The sequence below is a fragment of the Myodes glareolus genome, chromosome 1 (assembly GCF_982192425.1).
Source record: "Myodes glareolus chromosome 1, mMyoGla1.1, whole genome shotgun sequence".
NCBI lineage: Eukaryota > Metazoa > Chordata > Mammalia > Rodentia > Cricetidae > Myodes > Myodes glareolus.
In genome coordinates this window covers 70,391,933-70,413,086 of record NC_142026.1, presented here as the reverse complement: position 1 = coordinate 70,413,086, position 21,154 = coordinate 70,391,933, and the positions used below count along the sequence as shown (strand labels likewise).

Below are 21,154 nucleotides of genomic sequence, written 5' to 3'. Positions count from 1 at the left end.
AATACCCACTAAATAAACTCTATATGCCCCCCAAAAGAAAACTTACCGTGATCCAGCGTGTATATGGGTAACACAAGCTGGAGTTGGTAATTTTTCTTTTTTATATTTTCGGGGGGAGGTCACAAGGAAGTGAGGGCAGATATGGGAAGACAGGAAAGTTAATATGACCAGAATTATTATGTAAAACCTCCAAGAAATCAATGAAATATTGTTTGGGATATAAGTTGTGCTTTACTTTAGTTTTGTGCCATTCTTGAAGCTCATTTCTTTTACAATATGACTAGCAAACATAAAGATATCCTGAAAGACTTACATAGAAGTTTATTTACAGTGCCTGTCACATTTCATTTTCAAATAGCCCAACATCCCATCATCCAGAGTTTTGCATTTTCTAGGAAACATGGTGACTATCCTTCCACCATCCTTTACATTCTGAAGTACTGAGAAATGCAACGCAAGAAATATGGAAAATAACTACTTCTGTTAAAATTCTGGGGATATGGTATCTTTGTTTCTTCTAGGCTGTCCTTGAACTTCTGATTTTAAAGGACCCTCAGTTTCAGACTCTCCATAACTCCATGGATTAACAGCAAGTTTCTTCATTCCTGACTATCATCATTTGGCATTATTCATTAGATCTGAGAAATAGTGAGTCATATTCTTGAAGATATTGTACTGAATCAGAATGAACATCTGGAATATGTCAATCAGAATCATTTTCTTATCACAAACTACTACTGGACTTCTGGGAAATCTCTCTATTTTGTTCTACTATATAGTCCTTTACCTCAGAGAATTCCATTGAAGCTCACAGATTTAATTCTCTTGCACCTAATGGTAGCCAATGTCTTGATCATTCTCTCTGCAGGAGTGCCCCACACAATGGCAGTTTGGGGATTGAAGCAGTTCTTGAATGATTTTGGATGTGAGCTCCTATTGTACATTCAAGGATTTTCTCGAAGCGTGTCCATTGGGACCACCTGCCTCTTGAGTGTCTTCCAGGACATAGCCATCAACCCCAGGAAATCATATTTGAACCACCAAAAAGTCAAGGCTACAAAGTATATTCATTGCTCCCTTTCTTTTCTCTGGGTCTTCTACATGTTGATACGTTTCATTTTCCTTATGTACACATTTATCAAAATGAACAGAAAGAACATAACAAGAAATCGAGATTTTGGATATTGCTCTACTGTAGGGCGGGATGAAATCGTTGATGTACTCTATGCAGCATTGGTGATGTTCCCTGAGTTCTTTTTTGCTGTGCTCATCACCTGCTCTAGCACCTCCATGATTGTCTTTCTGTACAGACACAAGCAGAGGGTTCAACACATCCACAGCTCTCATGGTTCCAGTAGAAACTCCCCTGAATCTAGAGCCACACAGAACATCCTGGTTTTGGTTTCTACCTTCCCGGCATTTTATACTCTTTCCACCATCTTTCGAGGTTGTATTGCTCTTTTGTATAATCATAATTGGTGGTTGGTGTACATCTCTCGCCTCACTTCTCTTTGTTTCCCTTGTTTTGGGCCCTTTTTTCTTATGAGACATTATTCAATTTTGTCCATATTCAGTTTGGTATGATTATGAAAATATTTTTCTCCTAATTTTATTATAACTATGTAAAATGTAAGCTTTATTTTGATCCAAACTTTACTCAGTTTTCCCTATACGAAATCAATAAAGGAAGTGAAGGATTTATCACCTTGTCTTCCTAAGACTAATCATAATGCAAATGGGATTTTTTTTTCACCTGACTGGATTTGGAAGCTACAGGAGCTGATCATACTCTGCTGGCCCACTTTAGCCTTCAGCTTTCCAATAGCAGTTTTTCCATTGCCCAGACGATGTGCCACGAAGCCAGTAACTTGTTTGCAATAGAGCTGCCTTTCTTATGGTCTTCTGTCAGGGACCCTTGTCTTTTTGTTTACTGCTGCAAAAACACCTTATGGGTCAGGCACTCTAACTGCAAGGCAAACTGGAACCATAGCTGGCCATAAACTGTAATTCAGTTGGTCCTTGTTCCATTACAGCTGCTCTAGGATACTCCAGGACCAGAAATCTTCAGTGAAGTCTCTCAGATATTTCGATTTCCACTGTTCCAGAAAAAAATACTGTAGGACTGTTATAAGCCTTATAGCCACAGTTCTCAAAAAAGTCTGTGAAGATGGACACCTCCTCTCGTTACATAAGACAAAATGATGTGACTCCTATCTTTCACCATGTTCCAAAATCCATTATAAATAAATGATGCTTATGAGGTAATCTTCAATTTTGTGAAATAGTATTTTTTTATTTTTTCCCTCTTTTAAACATAGGTTATTTCTCATACTATATTATCTGAGCACAGTTTCTTTTCCCTTTAGTTACACCAAACTCCTCTTCCATTTGTTTCCACTCCCTTCTGATCTCTCATTAGAAAACAATGAGCTTCAGAGAGATAAATGAAAAAGCACAAAAAATAGAATATAGCAAGATAAAACAAAAGCCATAATATCAATGCTGCACAAGACAATCCAGGAAAACAAAAAGGGAGTTCAAGAAGAGAGTCAAGAATCAGAAACTCATGTGCTTCTGCATCCAGGAGTCTCACAAATGTAGAGATCTTAGAGCAAATCATGAAGGACCTATGACTACTGCTTCAGTCTTTGTGAAATTATAGTTAGATCTGAAAAATTCAAAAAATAAATTTGAAATGTTAGTTTCACCAGAAGGTACACATTCTTCATGTTTCTCAGAATATTCTAATATTATAAAATTATTATATTATATTATACTAAATATTTTAATGATCTTCTTGCTAGTTTTGATATTGTACTTTTTCTTTGACTCCTACTTCATTAGAAATTCTTTTCAGATTTGACTGACTACACTAAAATGGAAAAGCTAGGTATTTGACAGTAACAAAATAAGTTGAACACAACCTAGAGCAATGTGAAACCCCTGTGATTTTATGGGTGTAAGCTCTCTAGATAGTGTGACCTTATTGCTGAAGATACCATGTAATGGAGATGTAGACCATGGAGAAATAAACTAGTGGTTGCCTGGGAGCTTCAGTCTTATTGGATAGTTTTCATAGTGCCGGATGTAGTTATAAACTTTACATAGGTGTAAACCCTGAGAACTGTAACAAGAATCCTGGTGCAATATTTTCATGAACATAATGGTGTAACCAATCAATTTAAGAGTGAGTTGAATGCCCACTTCCCAAGATGGAAGCCATAACTGAAACCAATGTCAGATACAAGAAAATATGTTTGGGAAGAATTCAAACCCTCTTGAATAAATTAGTGCTATTACGATGCTAAATGGACTTAGTAACAAACTGGCCCCAAGCTGTTGTCTGCATGCCTTTTGGTTAGTACAACACTCAACCCTCATCAGAGAAGCTGTTTTTTGCACTATCTGGTGGTTACTACTGAGGTTTGTAGTTATTCCAGGTGTTGAGAATAAGAGACTTCAGGGGGCCCAGCTAAAAATGGAACATCTATATCACAACTCTTTTTTCCTTGAATTAGGGATCATCATAGAAGAAGAGGCAAAAAAAGTGTTAGAATCATTCTTATGGTAGATGATTCTAAGGATTGTGCAGACATAGAAGGGCACTTGCATTTGTGAATTTATTTGTATGGAAGTATGCACAAAACCTGCAAATGATCAAGTTAGAAAAATTCCAGCTTACAGGTTGTCAGAATGTCCCACTCTTGGTTGAAGAGCTGTTGGCAATTTATGATATATGGGAAAGGATGGGTCATATTCCCTTGAAGATTTGACCTTTGAGAGTCTATCTATGCTTTCATGGATGCCCCTGCACTAGGTGCATACTAATATCAATAAGTATACTCAGTGGATGTTTCTGTTTGTTTTGTTTTTAAAAATGTGTGTCATTTGGAGGGAATAGTGGGCGGGGGGAAGACTTGGCAAGGATATCATGGGGCATGAACTTGACTAAGACCCCTATGCACTTATGAAAAAAACCAAAGCGATGTTAAGTAGTAAATATTCTAAATCTTTTTAAAAAGAACTGAGTGTATCTTTATGGGAAAAAGTTGAAAAGGCCTAGATCAAATGATGCATAGAGAATTCTGTAAATTTGTCCTGAATCTAAACACAAAGTTTCTAGCGTCTAACACTGAAGACCTGGTCACACTGTAGGGATCATGAAAACTTAATTAGGCTTCAAAACACCTTGTTTTGATGTGGATATTCATGAAGAGCTCTTAGGAATATTTTTAATTAGCAAATGGAAAATGCTTCATAAATGGTTTTATTTCCCAAAGTCACACTGTCATTGCCAGTGCAGATGACATGAAAATTGTCATTCTGAAGGGAGCTGAGGTCACAGAGTCTCAAACCTTTTAGGCTCGAGTTGCCTTCCTCTCTGAAATTACCTTTTATAATGAAGTCAGGTTCTGTGCACTGAGCTCAGCCCACAGCAGATGTAAGAATGCAGGTGAGTACTTGATATTACAAAGTGTGTGCCAGAGTCATGTGTTAGTGTTCATGTTTGATAATGGGAATCTGGCACAGAAATAGTTCCATGGAATCAAAAGAGAAGGGACAAGTATTATCACATAACTGCAAGATGTAAGTGTTCATAAGCTCATTCCAATTCCTGCTAGTTTTTATATAATTCCTCCAACTGAGGATGACTGTGGGTAAGACCAGGGTAATACAACTGTTCAGAGCTCTACCGCTTACCTCACTTACATGCACACTTAGTTCTTTATTTCTGAGTGGACAAGGTTTAACTTTTCACTGTTTTCAGATTTTTTTAAGTATCTCATATGCATCTACTCTATTTGAGTTGAGCTTCATCAACATATGAAGTAGCAAGTATATGCAGAATTTTAAATGAAGTATTTTAATAACTTAATTTTTCTTTCACACACATATATTTCATGTTGCAGTTTGTACAAAGTAATGGTGTGAGAAATTCATGTGTTGTTTCCACTCTAGATTTACTTCTCAATGATAGCAATGCATATTTCTGGAGGCATCATAAATGTCTGATCTGTCTTTTCCTGGTCAAAAAACTGGGAGATGGAACAACTTTTACTTCACACATCATAACAAACAAGAACACTGTACTTTAATAAAATATTGAAAGCCTTATTTTCATTTCTTATTTGTCTGTTGAAATGAGACTTTATGAAAAATGAAAACTTATGTTTAAAATGATTTAATTATACATTTTGATTTTGTGTGCATGAGTGTTTTGCATATATATATATATATATATATATATATATATATATATGCCATCACTTTAATCCCCACAAAGAAAAACGTTCTATAGCCAAGATCCTGCGACATAATAGCAATGACGTATATAAAATGACAAGTGGAGAACACAAACTGTGTATGAACTGGAGTATGTTTGAGGTCATGTCTCATGGCTTAGTGAGTATAGACTGAGATGACTATGCTTGCACCACAATAGTGATCTTCAGAGTCTTTCAGTATCCAATCTGACTCAAACATCTTGTGGATATAAAGAGTCACTTTCCACTTGTGTTTTAAAGTTCTGTCTTAAAAGTGACCTTAACTCCATACTGCCTGTTCCAGGAAATGACAATCATGTTTTTGTTTCAAAAAAGTTGTTTATAAACATCTTATAACCCTATTTTATTGCAAGATATAATTATGGCTACCTTGGTATGACCATCTGACAATCACGTCTTTGTTTCAGGATGCTGTTATGCCTAACTTGTTATGGTTATTTATGTTCTGCTCCTGTAACCCCGCCTATTTTGCCAACCCAATCCATTTGGAAACCCCTTACACCTGAGCTATAAAAGCCTTGTCTTCCTCACATCCAATGCTGACCTCTTGAATTCTGACTTAGGGGGAGGCAGCATGTATACACACACACACACAAAGTTTGCTTTAATGAAAACAAGGTGGGGATAAAAAAGAGGAGTATCTTTAAATTATTACCATTGTTGTTAATTTATAGACTTAGTTACTAAAAACATCACACCTGCCATTTCTTATAGTGTTTAGGATGCATAAGGAAGAGATTAAAGATGAAGCATACTGTTAAAGTAGTAGAATACAACTATGAAATCTAAGCTGCTATCCATAGAAATTGAAAGCCTATACATAGTGACTGAACAGTATTTAACATGGCTCAGTAAAGGATTTGGGACTTTAGATTTTCTTCTTGCAATTGCTTAGCCGCCTGCAGGTGATGCTCGTCTCTATGGTTCTGCTGAAAGTTTGACGCTAATGAAGCCCAGCTTCTTCTTCCTGCATGCCATCAGTCATACTGTGTTCCTCCAGCACAGTGAAATCTCCACACACTTTCTTCACACTGTGGAACCCTCAGAGTTTACATTGGTCACAGTGACTGAATGGTCTCTGCTACACAGAAACTTCTGAGCATGCCTATCTTGCTGACCAGGAGGAGCCACACCTTTGTCACATGGCTGAGATGACATGGAATCCCCCAAGGCTGGAATGGGTAAGTAGAATTATATTTTGTTCTTCTCAGTTGATTGCTCATGGGCTGCTACTGGGTATGTCTGAATAATGTGCAGGTAAAAGCTTCTATGATAGTTACTGGATGATAAAAAATTAAGCTCATTTGTGTAGCTATTCATTTTCAAAAATTTAAAAAAAATATTTTTTAGCTCATCCACACCTTCCATTTCCTCCTTTCTTCTGGTTCCCTCCCTCATCTCATTTTGCCCATCCATCTACTCCTCAGAACTCCTTTGGAGTCAGGAAGCATGGCATATCAAATTGAGAGACCAAGCTCCTCCTCCCTGCACCGAGGTAGAGCAAAGCATCTCACCATAGGAAATAGGTTTCAAAAAGCCAGTTCATGATCAAGGGAAAGAATGTGGACCAACTGCTAGAAGTCCCAAAATGAGACCAAGCTATGCAAATGTCACCAACATGAAAGGACCTAGTTCAGCCCCATGCAGGATCATGAGCTGTTGGCCTAGTGTCCGTGAGCTCCCACGAGTTCAGGTCATCTTTCTATTTGGAGTTCCCTATTATGATCTTTACCCTCACTGTACATATAATCCTCCTTCCTCTCTTCAACTGTACTCAGTGATTGGCTGTGAATCTCTGCATACATTTCCATTGGTTACTGAATGAATTTTCTATGACAATTATGGTAGTTACCAGTCTGATTAGAGGAGAGGGTCAGTTCAGGCACCTACTCTACTATAGTTTGGAGTATTAGCTGTAGTCATTATTGGGGATTCCTGTGAATTTCCCTGGCACCAGGTTCCTCCCTAATCCTATAATGACCCCCTCTATCAAGATATCTCTTACACTGGTCTCCCCCTCCATTCCTCCCACAGCTCCACCATCCTGATCACTTATGTTCCCATTTCCTATCTTTTCCCATCTTCCCCCACCCCCAGTTTACCCAGGAAATCTCATGTATTTCCAATTTCCAGGGATATTCATAAATCCTTCTTTGGGTTTTCCTTGCTACCTTGCTTCTCTGGGACTAAATTGTAGCCTGGTTTTCCTTTGCTTTACATATGATGTCCACTTATGAGTGGGTATATTCCATGTTTGTCTTTCTGGGTCTGGATTACCTCACTTAGGTTGATTTTTCTAGTTTCATACATTTCCTGAAAATTTTTATGATGCCATTGTTCTCTTATAGCTGAGTAACACTCCACTGTGTAAATGTACCACAGTATTTTTATCTATTCTTCAATTAGGGGCATGTAGGTTGTCTCCATGTTCTGGCTATTATGAACAATTACAGTAAGAACATAGTTGAGCACATGTACTCGTGAAATGTTTGTGCATTCTTTGGTTATATGCCCAAGAGTAGTATTACTGGGTGTTGAGGTAGGTTGCTTTACAGTTTTATAGGAAACACTCATACTGATTTCTAAAGTCACTGTAGAATTTTGCACTTCCACCAACAGTTGAGGAGTGTTCCCCTTACTCCACATCCCCTCCAACATAAGCTGACATCAGTGTTTTTGATGTTAGCCGTTCTGACAGGTCTAAGATGGTATCTCAGAGTTCTTTTGCTTTGCATCCTCTGATGACAGGATATTCTGAAATTCCATAAATGTCTTTTAGCCATTTAAGATTTTTCTGCTGAGAAATCTCTGTTTAAATCTGTACCCATTTTTAATTGGATTATTTGGCATTTTGGTGTTTAGTTTCTTGAGTTCTTTATATATTTGGAATCCTTCTCTCTGTCAGATTTAGGATTGTTGAAGATCTGTAATTCCCGATTCTGTGTTACCCCATTGGTACAGTTCGCATGCCACTGTACTGTGCATGAGTCAGGCAAGGGTCTGGAGATTGAAAGAACACACAAGAGACTTGGGTCATTTGAAAGGAGATCAGCCAAATGCCATTTATTCAACTTTGGGGAAATCCTTATATACCTAGCTACTGCACAAGGATTTCCACCTAGGTAGGTGGGAAATTACCATACCAAAGATGAAACAATGCCCTACAGCTAATCACCAGGCAGAGCAGAGGGAGCACAGGAACAAACAAGATGTTTTAGCTGGCTGACCAGAAACTATTCTCAAGATGTACCCCAGGAGCATGGCCAGACCCGGGCCCTACAAATATCTTTTCTCATTCTGTAGGCTGCCATTTTGTGTTATTGACTGTGCCACTTGCTATACAGAAGCTTTTTATTTTCAGGAAGTCCCATTTATTAATTGTCAATTTCAGTTTTAGTACTGCTAGTGTTATATTCAGGAAATAGTATCCTGTGCTCACACCTTCAAGAATACTTCCCACTTTCTCTTCTATCAGGTTTAGTGCAACTGGCTTTATGTTAAGAGCTGGTTTATAACACAATAAGATGTCAATCATTACAAATCTGAATCCATTTGCATTCTTCTACATGATGACATCATTTATGTGATTATTCTTAAGTGGTATTACTGGCACTTTTCAGGATTTCCCCCTTGCATTTGAGCATGTCTTTTGGTGTTTTTATCAGAATTATTTAAGGATTTATGTTGAGACTTCATGGGTGAAGCTTTTCCAATATGTTGTGTACTCTCACAACAGATATATTCCTCTGTCTCTAACACAATGTTCCTTGATCCTTGAGTACAGGAGTTGCTTTGTTGGTATACAACTGGGACTTGGCACAATACAATCAGTTGTTTGCTGCATTTGATCAGTCTTACTTTTTCTACTTTATACCAGTTAATTAGCTGTTAATTTTGTTTTTGTTTTGTTTGTAATCATCTACTTTTGTTGTAATGAGAAACTTTTTCTTTAAGGCTTAGAGCTACAAGCAATGAAGGAATTGCTGGAGTAGGATAAAATACTCTTTAATTGGTTATCTAACACCAAACAATATACACTTACATCAAGTACATACAAGTAACATAATGCAGACTTATCTGGTTTTATATATAAATGCATGTATTCATATATTGCACATATTCCTATATGTAAAAACATATATATACATACACACACACACACATATATATATATAATAGTTTATATTGTTCCATGTACATAAATACTTCTTTCACTTTCAAAACGCATAAATTTCTTTATTCCTGGTCCCACTGTGTGACATTCTTATGTGTCCCTTTCACGTCTGCTGGATGTTACCCACACTCATTCCCCATAAACACACATTTGTAAAATGTAGAAGCTATAAAGTCACATTTGGGACCATGGTCTCTGTCTTTCTGGGCCTGTTGTACAACACTTTAGAGCAGTTTCTATTTCTGCTACGGTCATTCCCTAGGTGTTCTACCTGACAGCGCATGGGGAAAGAGAGACTGTAATTGGTTCTTCCTAAGGTCTCAGCTTATCTCCCCACTCTGTATAAATTTCTTCATACACTAGAATACACTGACAATTCTGTCACAGTTCTTGGTGGAAATCTGACAGATCCTGCATTGTTGATGACTGTGAGGGGCAACAGTGTTCCCCCTGGGGCTGTAAGGTTTAGCTAGGTGATGATTCACAGCTGGTATTGTGCAGTGGGGCTCACCAAACTTAAGAAAAACTTACGGACATTTTGTCTCACAAAAATAGAGAGTGGTGTCCTAAGAGTTTTCCTCCAACTTCATTACACTGGTGGATTATCTAACCCTCTTGCATGTTTCCTACCTTTTCCACTGTAGACGTCTGAGTGGTGCCTGATTAGCTCAGACAGAATTTCAATAGAGACACTGAACATTTCCCCAGTAGCTATCATTCATCAACTATGGTTCTTCTCTTTGCAGCTTCTCCCAGCATATTTCTCTTTATTTTATTCTGTTCTGCATTCTGTTATATTTCACAAGTGATGCTCTCTTCTCTCTAACAGTTCTGACTTGAGTATACAGACATGTGTATGTGTGCCTGTGTCTGTATGAGTTGTAACTTTTCATAAAATCTAGTTCATAACATAATATGATGTAAGGTGTCAATTGAACCTTCATTTTAATACATTGTGGGCTTTTAATAAGGTTTTTCTTAACTAAGACTATTGCAGTATGATGACCAAAACAACCACTGAGCATAGCCAAGGTTTATATTTAGAGTATTTATTTAACAGCCTTGGTGACTCCCTAGAGGAAAAACAATTTTCACAGAGCATCTAGAGTACATTTTTATGGAGCTTGTAATGAAAAGAAGCCAGAAAACCAAACTCCTGTGCGGCAAGTGGCAGTCCCTGCAATTTTACAGAACCAAAAATTTGTAGTTATCTGAGGGCAATTTAGCCTCAACTGTATAGAACAGGTTTAGGTACTTTTCTAAGGGACATTTCATGGCACAAGTAGGAAAGGGGGTATGAATTTCAGGTTAAACCAAAATGGCTCCAGCTAAGAATGAGTAACCATTGCCCTGTCACAGGACTATATATTTTAGTGATAATATGCGTTTATAATATACGTTTATAATTAATTCCTTTAGGTTTGAGCTGGGATGACCATTAAGAATTGTTTTATTAAAGAAACTGTCCAGAAGCCAATTAGTATTTGTACAGCAGAAGTTTGGTATATTTTTCTGTTTTATTCTTGTTGTTGGGGGAGGTCACAATGAGGAGGGGGCTGATACGGGAAATCAGGGAAGTGAATGTGATCTGGGTGCATTATGTGAAATCTCCAAATAATCAATAAAAATATTGTGTTTAGCTGGGCAGTGGTGGTGCATGCCTTTAATCCCAGCACTTGGGAGACCGAGGCAGGCAAGCAGATCTCTGTGTGTTCAAGGCCAGCCACATCTACAAGAGCTAGTTCCAAGATAGGCACCAAATCTACATAGAGAAGCCCTGTCTTGCAAAGCGAAAGCAAAAAAAAAATTGTGCTGGGAGAAGGGAGTTGCTTTATTTACATTTTGTCATTGTTATTGAAGTTAATTTATTTCACAACATGACTAGCAAATATCAGTAAATTCTAAAAGTCTTACGTTATTTTTGTTTATACTTAATGGCACATTTTCTCTTTCTCATGGGCCAACATCTCTTCATCATGGCATTGCATTTTCTAGAAATCTTGATGGCTATTCTTCCATCAATATTTTTATTCTGGAGTTGAGAAATCACAAAGAAACAAATATGGAATAATGTAACTACTGCTGACAAAATGTTGGGGATGTGGTATTTTTATGTAGTCTAAGGCAGCCCAAAGTTTAAAGGACCATCGATTTCAGCTTCTCTGTAACCCCATGGAAAAATAGTGTCTGCCCTCGCCCTTGGATACAACCATTTGCCATTTTTCAATTGACCTTTGAAACAGTGCGGCTATGTTATAAGGAAATTATCCTAAATCACAGAATGGACTTCTGGAATCTGGCAATCAGAATTATTTTCTTAATACAAGCTACTACTGGAATTCTAGGAAATTTCTCTCTTATGGTCTATTATCTAGTTCTGTACTACAGGGAACGTAAACTAAAGCCCAGAGATTTAATTCTCATGCACCTAACGACAGCCAATATCTTGATTATTCTCTGTGCAGGAGTACCCCACACAATGGTAGTTTGGGGAATGAAGAAGTTTTTGAATGATTTTAGATGTGAGCTCCTGTTGTATATTCAATCATTTGGCCGGAGCATGTGCATTGGTACCACTTGCCTCTTGAGTGTCTTCCAGGCCATGATCATCAGCCCCAGGAAGTCCTGTTGGAAGGATCATAAAGTCAACACTGCAAAGTACATTGGCTTCTCTATAACAATCCTCTTGGTCTTCTACATTTTGATACATTTTATATTCTTTATGAAGCAATTTATCAAAATGAAGAGTATGAACATAACAAGAAACCGAGATTTTGGATATTGCTCTACTATAGGGCATGATGAAATCGAGAACTCACTTTATACAGCACTGGTAGTTTGCCCTGAATTATTTTTTTCTGTTCTTATCACCTGGTCCGGCACATCCATGATTGTCATTCTCTACAGACACAAGCAAAAGATTCAACACATCCGCAGCCATCATGGTTCCAATAGGAAGTCCCCCGAGTCCAGAGCAACACAGAACATCCTGGTCCTGGTGTCTACATTTCTGGCTTTTTATTCTCTCACATGCATCTTGAGAAACTGCATTGCCCTTATGCATAATCTCAGTAGGTGGCTGGTGTACATCACTCGTTTCATATCACTTTGTTTTTCCTCTTTTGGACCCTTCATTCTTATGAGTCATTACTCATTTGCATCCAGATTAAGTTTAGCATGGTTAAGAAAAAAAATTCTCCTAATCTTATTTTAACTATGTAAAATGTACTTTTTCCATGCCATCTAAATCTTACTCAATTTCCATCATAGGAAATCAATAAATAAAGTTAATGTGTTAGTAATTTGTCTTCCTAAAATTGGCCAAAATGAGTATGGGAGCTTTGTCTGCTGGTAGAATTAGCAGCCTATATGAACTGACCAGACTGTGCTTGATCTACTTTATTTTTGAGTGTTCATTTAGTAGAGTTTTTCTTTTGCCCGCATGATGCACAAAGAAGCTACAAAGCCAGCTGTCAACAGAGGTGCCTACCTTGTGGCTTTCATCCTGCCGGGGAATGATGGCTGTTGCTACATAGGCACCTTGTGGATACTGTACTATAATTCTCAGGCAAACCAAAACTATGGCTGGCCATAAATATATGTTTCAGGTGGCTCTTGTATTCTCTGGCATGATCCAGGATCAGAAATATTATTCAATGATAATTTCCTAGAAACTTTGTTTGAGGCTGTTACTGAGAAAATACTATTTTGTTGTTTTTAACCTTATAGCCAAAGTCCTCAAAAAAGTCTAAGAAGATAGGCATCTCACTAACCATTTAGGAAAATAATAATTTCTCACATATTTTAACTTTTTATCTAAACCAACCAAATATGAATGATGTTTCTTATGTATTCTTAAACTTTGTTAATTATTAATTTTCCTTTTATTAAACATAGATTTTTATTTTATAATTTAAATAATGTTTCCTTTACTCCACCAAGTCTGTCTACCTCCACTTTCATCTATACCCACACTTTTCTGTCTCTCATGAGATAAGAAAAGTATTCTAGGAGATAACTACAAAACACAACAAAATAGAATATAATATAAAATCTATCTTATCAAAGTTGGACAAGACAAGCCAACAGAAAAACAAACGGGCCTCAAGAGAACACCCAAGAACTAAAGATATACCTCTTTGTACATCAGGAGTTCCACAGAAGTACTGAAATAAAAGTTATTGTATTTACACAGGGGACATGGAACAGACCATGTATGCTCTGTGATGGTTGCTTCTGTCTCTGAGTTCAAATAAGCTTTTCTCAGCTTAGAGTGTTTGACCCTCCTGATGCCCCTTTGTCCCCTTATTCCCTCTCACACCTCCGGCCTCCTCGTCTGTGGAATTCTTTGAGCTGTGAGGGTAGAGATTTGATGGCGACATCTCATTTAGGGTTGTATGTTCCAAGGTATTTTTGTGAGTGTGTGTGTATGTGTGTGTGAGTGTGTGTGTATGTGTGTGTGTGTGTGTGTGTGTGTGTGCTGTCTGACAGTGGGTCTTCCCATCTACTGCAGAAGAAAGCCTCTCTAATGTTGGTTGAATAACACTGATTTTTGAGTATAACAGAATATCATTAGGAACTCCTTTTTAACCTTATTTTTTAGATCAGTCATATTAGGTTTTACCCTTGGTCTCTGGGATATCTAGATGCTGGTTTGGTCAACCAAGAAGTGTCAGGTAAGGGTTCCAACTCATGAAGTAAGATGTCAGTCAAATCAGACATTGGGTTACTCATACAAGTTTTGAGCTATGATTGCCTTAGTTTATTTGCAGGCAGATATATCAAAGGATTTGCTGTTTGGTTGGTGTTTTCTTTTCTATTTTGATAGCCTGTAAAATAACTTTCTGTGTTATTGACACTAGAACACAAGGTTGAAGGTTCTAGGCGAACATCATCTGGACCTCACCATGTTCAGTTGTTTTATGGGTTTTTTTTTCTTCAGCAGGAGAGCCTTGCTGTCAAGTTTGTAGAAAGCAACACTTTGTCTTGGGAATATACTGGGATATTTAACGAATTCCATGTGTACTGACTGGATTTTTGTGTCAATTTGACCTAAGCAAGGGTTATTAGAGAGGAAGGAGCCTCATTCAAGCAAATGACTCCAAGAAATGTCACTATGAGGCATATTCTCAATTTGTGGTAGATGTTGTAGGTCCTAGATCATGTTGTGAGGTGACATCCCTGAACTGTTTGCCCTAGGTTCTATATCCAAGCAGCTGAGCAAGCCATGAGAAACAAACCAGTAAACAGCTCTTTTCTATGATCTCTGCGTTAGCTTCTGCATCTAGGTCAAGGTTTTGCTTAAACTTCTGTTCTGATTTCCTCCAATTTAATTTAAGTTGTAACAGCTGGTTAGCAATAAGCCTAAGCTAATGACCAAGCATTTATAATTAATAATAAGTCTCAGTGTGGTTCTTTGGGGAGCTGGCTGCTACAATGAAAAACTCCACTTACAGACTATGATCTGAAAGTGTAAGCCATATAAACCATTTTCTCTCCAACTTGCTATTTTTATTTTTTCATTGATTTTTATTGAGCTCTACATTTTTTTTCTGCTCCTCTCCCTTCTCTCCCCCCACTTCAACCCTCCCTGAAGGCCCCCATGCTCCCAATTTACTCAGGAGATCTTGTCTTTTTCTACTTCCCATGTAGATTAGGTCTATGTAAGTCTCTCTTACTGTTATCATTGTTGTCTAAATTCTCTGGGATTGAGGTTTGTAGGCTGATTTTCTTGGCTTTATGATTAAAAACCACCTATGAGTAAGTACATGTGATAATTGTCTTTCTGTGTCTGGGTTACCTCACTCAAAATAATGTTTTCAAGCTCCATCCATTTTCCTGTAAAATTCAAGATTTCATTTGTTTCCTGCTGTGTAGTATTCCATTGTGTAAATGTACCACATTTTCCCTATCCATTCTGCAGTCGAGGGTCATTTAGGTTGTTTCCAGGTTCTGGATATGACAGACAAAGCTGCTTTGAGCATAGTTGAGCACATGTCCAACTTGCCTTTTATTCATGGTGTTTTGTTGCAACAGAAGAAATCATAACTAAGACACCATGGGACCATTTGGGCCAACCATTCAATTGGATATAACAGAGTCCAGTACTGGAAGCTTTTTTTGAACATGAGGTTGTTGTCAGTTGGAGTTCCTTCTCCATCATTAGAGACTTCAGTAAGATCACATTGAATCCTCAGACTGCATTCTATGACTGAATCCTCAGAGTTTCTGTCTCTTCCTGCTTTACTCCTGTCTCCACCTCCCCAGTGCTGGGATTAAAGACATGTGATTTCAAGAGCTGGAATTACTTTGTGTGAGCACTGTTTCTCTTTTAGACAGATTTAATCTCATGTAGCCCAGGGTGGTCTTAAACATGCAGAGATCCATCTGCATCTGCCTCCCGAATGCTGGGATTTAAGGTGTGTGCCATCACTGTCCAGCCTCTGTGGCTAACTAGTGGCTTTGATCTGCACCATGATCTTCAGGCAAGATTTATTTGTTAGATAAATAAACAAAGAACATATCATTGTGTGTATATTATAGGAAATTTTCACTGAACTAGGTTTTCATTCCTCCCTTCAATTCTAGATGCCTCTCCCCTCATTACCTCCCTCAAATGTATCACCCCTCCATTTTCCTCTTGATCTTCCGACTCTTGTTCCACAATTCCCCTGGCTACATTCCACTTATAAAATTTACTCTATTTTCCTCCATCTAGTCACCCATTATAAATTCCTCTGTGCCTAACCTCTCTGGAGATATGGATTACAGTTTGTGATTATTTATTTAAAATTTCATATCAGGAATAAATGAACACATACTATATTTACCTTACTGCGTCTGGGTTGCCTCACTAATGATGACTTTGTTCTTTTCTTTTTTTACACTACTATGATTGTAATGATGACTTTTTTCTAGTTTAACCAGTTTGCTTACAAATTCTATGATCTCATTTATTTTAAGAGATGAGCATTACTCTATTGTGTAAATGTACCACACTTCCTACCTACGCTGTTTTGTGAAGGGACATTTAGGTTGTTTGCAATGTTTTGCTATTATGAAAAGAAAACACTGCTTATGTTTCAGCAAGTGTCACAGTAGTAGGACAAAGAATCCTTCAGGTAGATAACCAAGCATGTTGTTTTTTTTTCCTTTTCTTTTTTTAATTAATTAATTAATTTGCTTGTTTATAAAAATTTCCACTTCCTCCCCTCCTCCCCATACCCTCCCATTCCCCCTACTCCCTCTCCTCCCCCCCACACTCCCTCTCCTCCTCCCTCTCCGGTCCAAAGAGCAGTCAGGGTTTCCTGCCCTGTGGGAGGTTCAAGTTCCTCTAGGAAGGTGAGCATCCAAACAGACTACCTGAACTGGCCTTGGCCCATAACCATACTGATGAATATTTTGCATATCATCATAGAACCTTCATCTGGCGATGGATGGAGCTAGAGACAGAGACACATATTGGAACACTGGACTTAACTCCCTAGATCCAAATGAGAAGCAGAAGGAGGGAAAACGTGAGCAAGATAGGCAGGACCAGAGGGAACCTTCATCCGATGATGGATGGCAATAGAGACGGAGACCCACATTGGAGCACTGGACTGAGCCCCCCAAGGTCCAAATGAGGAGCAGAAGGAGGGAGAACATGAAAAAGGAAATCAGGACCGCGAAGGGTGCGATCACCCACTGATACAAGGGGACTGATCTAATGAGAGTTCACCAAGGCCAGTTGGACTGGGACTGAACAAGCACATGATCCAACCAGATTCTCTGAATGTGGCTGGATTCTCTGAATGTGGCTGGCCCGAAGTCTTTCTGAAAAGCCATTAGCATTGACACTGGGACTTGTTTCCTCTGCATATCCTGGATTTTTGGGATCCAGTCTGTTTGGATACTCACCTTCCTGGACCTGGAGGGAGGGGGGAGGAGCTTGAACTACCCACAGGGTGGGAGACCCTGACTGCTCTTGGGGATGGAGAGGGAGGAGAGGAGGGAGTGGGGTGAGTGGGAGGGTGTTGGGAGGAGGGATGGAAATGGAAACTTTTATAATTTAATAAAATTACTTTCTCATAAAAAAAATGACATTTTGAACTTTGCTTGCAAATGGATGGAAATAGAAAACACTATCCTGAGTGAGATAACCCAGACCCAAGAAGATGAATATGGAATGTACTCACTCATTAGTGGACTCTAGTCATAAACAGAGGACATTAAGCCTATAGTTCACAAGCCTAGAGAAGCCAAATAACAAGGTCAACCCAAAGAAAAACATATATAGATCCTCTTGGAAATTGGGAGAAAACAGGATTGCCTGGCAAAAGTTAGTAGCATAGGGGTGGGGGTAGGGGCATGGGAGACGGGGAGAGAGAAGTGAAAAGGGAAAGACTGGAGAATGCTTGGGGGAGTGGGAGGGTGGAGATGGAGGAAGGACAGATATAGGAGCAGGGAAGAAGATATCTACATTAAGGCAGCCATTTTAGGGTTGGCAAGAGACTTGGCTCTAGAGGGGATCCCAGTTGTTCACAGGTATGTCCCCAGCTAGGTCCTTGGGCAGCAGAGGAGAGGGTGCCTGAACTGGCCTTTCTCCACTACCTCACTGATGATTATCTTGAATATCACCATAGAGAGGTTTTGTCCAGCGAATATATCTAAAGATATATTCAGACAAAAACCTAAACACTTTATAGTGTGTTTAAAAATATACGTAGATTTTGGAGATTTTTTAAAAAAGGGATAAAATCCTTCAAAGGAAAGAAAGAGAAAATTTGGGTGTGGTGGGACACACCTTTAATCCCAAAACTTGGGAGGGAGAAGTAGGTAGATCTTTGTGAGTTCAAGGATAACCTGGTCTAGGTAGTTAGTTCCAAGATAGAATCACACAGAGGTCTTCATTAGTTATAAACTGATTGTCCCATTAGCTCAGGCTTCTTATTTAGTAATTCCTATAACTTATACTAGTCCATAATTTTTGTCTGCATTAGCCATGTGGCTTGGTACTGTTTCTGACGATATTTTTAAAGTATATCCTTATCATGCTCTGGATTTCTTTGGAATCTGTAGTTATGTCTCAAGTCTAATTTCTAAAGTTAATTTGAATATTCTCCCTGCTTTTATCTCATTGGATAAGAGTTTGTCAATTTTATTGATATTCATTTTTTAAATTATTTTTTGTTTGTTTGTTTTTGAGACAGGGTTTCTCTGTAGCTTCAGAATTTGTACTGAACTAGCTCTTATGGACCAGGCTGGCCTTGAACTCAGAGATCCACCTGCCTCGACCTCTAAATTGCTGGGATTAAATGTGTAGGCCAACACCACATGGCTATTACTATTTTTATTGAGCTATACATTTTCTCTGCTCCCCTACCCTCATCCCCTCTCTTTTTCTACCCTCTCCCATGACCCCACACTCCCAAATTACTCAGGAGATCTTGTCCTTCTCTCCTTTCTTTGTAGATCCATATATGTCTCTTTTAGGGTCCTCTTTGTTGTCTAGGATCTCTGGCATTGTGGACTGTAGGCTGTTTTTTTCTTTGCTTTATGTCTAAAAATTACTTATGAGAGAGTACATATTATATTTGCCTTTCTGAGTCTGGATTACTTCACTGAATATGTTTTTTTTTCTAGATCCATCTATTTACCATTTCAAGATGTTACTATTTTTTGCCATTGAATAGTACTCCATTGTGTAAATGTACCACATTTTCTTTATCCATTCTTCACTTGAAGAGTATCTAGGTTTGTTCTGGATTCTGGCTATTACGGAACTGCTGCTATGAACATAGTTACGCACATGTCCTTGTGGTATGGTTGGGCATCCTTTGGGTATATACTCAAAAGTGGTATTGTTAAGTGTTGTGGTAGATTGTTTCCTAATTTTCTGAGAAATCACAATACTGATTTCCAAAGCAATTCTAAAAGTTTTCACTCCCACCAGCAATGCAGGAGTGGTCCCTTTACCCTACATGCTCTCCAGCATAAGCTGCCATCAATGGTTTAGATATTGGTTATTCTGATATGTGTAAGATGGAATCTCGGAGTTGTTTTGATTTGCATTTCTTTGATGACTGTGGATGCTGAGCATTTCATTAAGAGTCGTTCAGCCATTTGAAATTAGCCTGCTGAGAATTTAGGTATGTACTCATTTTTTATGGGTTATTTGTTCTTTTGATGTCAATTTTCTTGAGGTCTTTGTATATTTAGGAATCAGTATTCTGTCCAATGCGGAACTGGTGAAGATCTTTTCCCATACTGTAGGCTGCCATTTTGTCTTTCTGACTCTGACCTTTGCTTTACAGAAGTTTCAGGAGCTCATATTTATTAATTGTTTTGCTCAGTCTTTGTGCTACTTGGGTTATATATATGAAGTGATCTCCTGTGCCAATGCGTTCAAGTATATGTATTTTCCATTTTCTCTTTTATCAGGTTCCATGTGACTGGATTTATGTTGAGGTCTTTGATCTACTTGGATTGAGCTTTGTGCTTAGAAATAAATATGGATCTATTTTTATTCTTCTACATGTTAATATCTAGTTATATAGACACCATATTTTGAATATGCTTTCTTTTTCTCATATATTTTTTGCCTCTTTGTCAAAAGTCAGGTGTTTGTAAGTTTGTGAATTACTATCCAGGTCTTTAAATAAAATTCTTTGGTCCTCCTGTCTGTTTTTATGTCAATACCAGACTTTTTTCGTTACTGTAGTTAAATAGTAGAGTTTGAAGTCAGGGATGGTGATGCCTCCAGAAGTTTCCTTATTGTAAAGGATTGTTTTGGATATCCTGGGTTTTTTTTCTTTTACCTTATTAAGTTGAGTATTATTTTATTTTTGAGGTCTGTGAAGAAATTGTGATGGGATTTTGATGGGAATTGCTTTGAATCTCTAGATTGTTTTTGGCAAGATTGTCATTTTTACTATATTAATTCTACCTACCCGAGAACATGGGAGATCTTTCCGTTTTCTGATCTTTTCTTCAATTTCTTTATTTAAATACTTAAAGTTCTTCTCAAACAGGTCTTTTACTTGTTTGGTCAGAGTTACCCCCAAGTTCTTTTATGGCTATTGTGATGGTTCTCAGATTTTTTTCTTCTAAGCCTGTTTATCATCTGTATAAAGGAGGGCTACTGATTGTTTTTTTTAGTTAATCTTGTATCCTGTCAAACTATTGAAGGTGTTTATAAATTTTAGCTGTACCCTGTTAGAGTTTTGGGGGTAGCTTACATCTACTATCATATCATCAGAAAATAGTGAATGTTGTACTTCTTATTTTCCAGTTTGTATCCCCTTGATCTTCTTTTGTTGACTTATTGCTCTGACTAGGATTTTAAGTACTATACTGAATTGATATGGAGAGAATTCTTGATTTTAGTGGGATTGTTTTGATTTTCTGTCCATTTAGAATGATATTGGCTGTTGGCTTGCTATATATTGCCCTTATTATGTTTAGTTATTGTTCTTTGTATTCCCGCTCTCTCCAAGACTTTTATCAAAAAGGGGTTCTGAAATTTGTTGAAGGCTTTTCCACCATCTAATGAGATGATCATGTTTTTTTTTCTTTCAGTTTGTTTATATGGTGAATTACATTGACAGATTTTTGTATGTTGAACCATGCCTGAATCTCTGTGATAAAGTCAATCTTGTAATAGTGCATGATATTTTGATCTATTCTTGGATTTGGTTTGCCAATATTTGAGTAT

The 21,154-nt window shown here is 37.9% G+C and overlaps 2 pseudogenes; both read left to right on the top strand.

Annotated features, from left to right (window-relative positions):
- Positions 1–685: 685 nt before the first annotated feature.
- Positions 686–1,584, top strand: LOC125395476 (vomeronasal type-1 receptor 4-like; annotated as a pseudogene).
- Positions 1,585–11,672: 10,088 nt separating this feature from the next.
- LOC125395475 (vomeronasal type-1 receptor 4-like) lies at positions 11,673–12,681 on the top strand (annotated as a pseudogene).
- Positions 12,682–21,154: the final 8,473 nt, after the last annotated feature.